The 2,573-nt window shown below is 42.3% G+C and overlaps 1 long non-coding RNA gene across 2 annotated transcripts in view; it reads right to left on the reverse strand.

Moving 5' to 3' along the window:
- LOC102978025 (uncharacterized) overlaps positions 1-2,573 on the reverse strand; it is a 36,782-nt gene that overhangs the window by 23,494 nt on the left and 10,715 nt on the right. Inside the window, exon 1 of one of the 2 annotated variants that reach the window (XR_002890524.1) lies at positions 1,961-2,112. The exons of the other annotated variant lie outside the window; for it this stretch is intronic. This is a non-coding gene — a long non-coding RNA (uncharacterized lncRNA). Of the gene's footprint in view, positions 1-1,960; positions 2,113-2,573 lie in introns of those variants that run through there. 2 annotated transcript variants of the gene reach the window in all.

Consider the following 2,573-nt stretch of genomic DNA (forward strand, 5'->3'; position numbering starts at 1 on the left):
ACTCTTTGACATAAATCACAGCAAGATCTTTTTTGACCCACCTCCTAGAGTAATGGAAATAAAAACAAAAATAAACAAATGGGCCCTAATGAAACTTCAGAGCTTTTGCACAGCAAAGGAAACCATAAACAAGACGAAACGACAACCCTCAGAGTGGGAGAAAATATTTGCAAACGAATCAGTGGACAAAATATTAATCTCCAAAATGTATAAACAGCTCATGCCTCTTGCACTGTTGGTGGGAATGTAAATGGATACAGCCACTATGGAGAAAAGTATGGAGCTTCTTTAAAAAACTAACAGTAGAATTACATATGACCCAGCAATCCCACTACTGGGCATATACCCAGAGCAAACCATAATTCAAAGAGACACATGCACCCCAGTGTTCCGTGCCGCACTATTTACAATAGTCGGGTCATGGAAGCAACCTAAATGCTCATCGACAGACGAATGGAGAAAGAGGATGTGGTACATATATACAATGGAATATTACTCAGCCATAAAAAGGAACGAAATTGGGTCATTTGTAGAGATGCGGATGGACCTAGAGTCTGTCATACAGAGTGAAGTAAGTCAGAAAGAGAAAAACAAATATCGTATATTAACGCATATATGTGGGATCTAGAAAAATAGTACAGATGAACCGGTTTGCAGGGCAGAAATAGAGACACAGATGTAGAGAACAAACGTATGGACACCAAGGGGGGAAAGTGGGTGGGGGGTTGGGGGTGGTGGGATGAACTGGGAGATTGGGATTGACATGGATACACGAATATGTATAAAATAGATAACTAATAAGAACCTGGTATATAAAAAAATTAAGTTAAAAAAAAATAATAATAAAAAGTTGATGAAGGTAAGGATTAAGTTCTCTTCCATCCAAGCCCACAGGTCCCATGAATTCTCCACACAGACTTGGGATTTGCAAATCCCAGGTTAACAGTCTCCAACTGTTGACCTGTATTTGCACTTACCAGCCATAGGTCTCCTGAATAAAGGGTTTAGATTTTAGCATTAAGAGAAACCAACTCTGTAAACTCAGAAGGGTTACATGTGACTGTCTTGCTTAAATTTTTGCCCACGTTAAATTTTCCATTTATTGACAGTAACTGTATTAACCTTTGTGGCTTGCTTATCAGGCTTTCTGCCTTTTCACAATTTTAGTTTTCTATGGCTGGTGCATGAACCTAGTTTTATGTGTGTTTATATTCTAAGCCATCTTGTGTGTGTGTGTGTGTGTGTGTGTGTGTGTTTTAAACGGTGTGGTATAAATATATAAATAAGAGCCATCGTCCTGTCACACTTGGGGCTGCAGAGCCACCAGGAGGATCTGGGGGTCTAGTTTACAGACCATGTGATCTTTCATAGACCCCCCAATACCTGCTTCCTCTTTCATTGTTTGCTGGCAAAACTAACCATTAGATTAGATCTTTAATCCTGGAAAAGCAAGAGTAAAAGGTCTTATTTCTGGAAACAAATGAAAATGACCAATTTTCAGGAAGTTCAGAGATAAAAGCCCACAGGAGCAGGCAGGCGGAAAGAATACAATCTGCTAAGGATAACATGTTTGTCAAACCATGGGAGGAAAATCTCATTTATGCCCTCCATGCTAAAGAAAGGGCGGGATGGTGTCTCAGTATACCAGTTTGGCTTTTATGTCATCTGTCCATCGCATGAAGATTCCCAGGTGCCTTGTGAAAATTCTGAAGTATTCTGAAGGCTAGCTTAGGAAAGACTGTCTATCCTGTTCAAGAGAGCACCAATGAGCTTCTCTATTCTCTCTGGAACATTCTTGAGATTGAAAATTTCACGTGGATAATCCCATCCCCAGCCCCAGTTCATTTTCCTCCACCGATTCAACCTCCTTCAAATACACACACAAACACACCCCACAAATTGGATTATTCCAGGATCTGAACATTCTGAAAGAAATTTATGATCAGGAATAACAGTTTACCTTAAGGTTGGAGGAAGGAAAAATCCTCTTTGTTAATGTCGTTATTTCCAAATATTTGAAAACTCTGGCAAATAACAAGCGTAAGATTTAGAACTAGCTTGTACTGCAGTTGAGTATGGATTTATAGTCCCATGGGAGAGGCTGGTCTCCAGCAGACAGGAATTGCCTTTGAAAAACAGTCAAATGCAGAATTACATTTGGTATGCTGGAGGAGTCCACGCCCATGTCCTGTCACTGAAGGTGACGTCAGAGGGTGAACCAGGACTCATCTCTAGGCAATGGCAAATTTCCTCTCATGTTCTAATCTTCCCACCCCCATTTAAATGTGATTCTTTTTCTTATATCGACTCCAATTTTACAACTCTCGGCTTAGGGAGAAAAATCGAAAGAGTAATTTATTCATTATTTTTAAAGACGTTAGAGGGCTTCCCTGGTGGCGCAGTGGTTGAGAGCCCGCCCGCCGATGCAGGGGACACGGGTTCGTGCCCCGGTCCGGGAAGATCCCACGTGCCGCGGAGCGGCTGGGCCCGCGAGCCGTGGCCGCTGAGCCTGCGCGTCCGGAGCCTGTGCTCCGCAACGGGAGAGGCCACAACAGTGAGAGGCCCGCGTACCA

Source organism: Physeter macrocephalus, chromosome 7 (genome assembly GCF_002837175.3).
Source record: "Physeter macrocephalus isolate SW-GA chromosome 7, ASM283717v5, whole genome shotgun sequence".
NCBI classification, from domain to species: Eukaryota; Metazoa; Chordata; class Mammalia; order Artiodactyla; family Physeteridae; genus Physeter; species Physeter macrocephalus.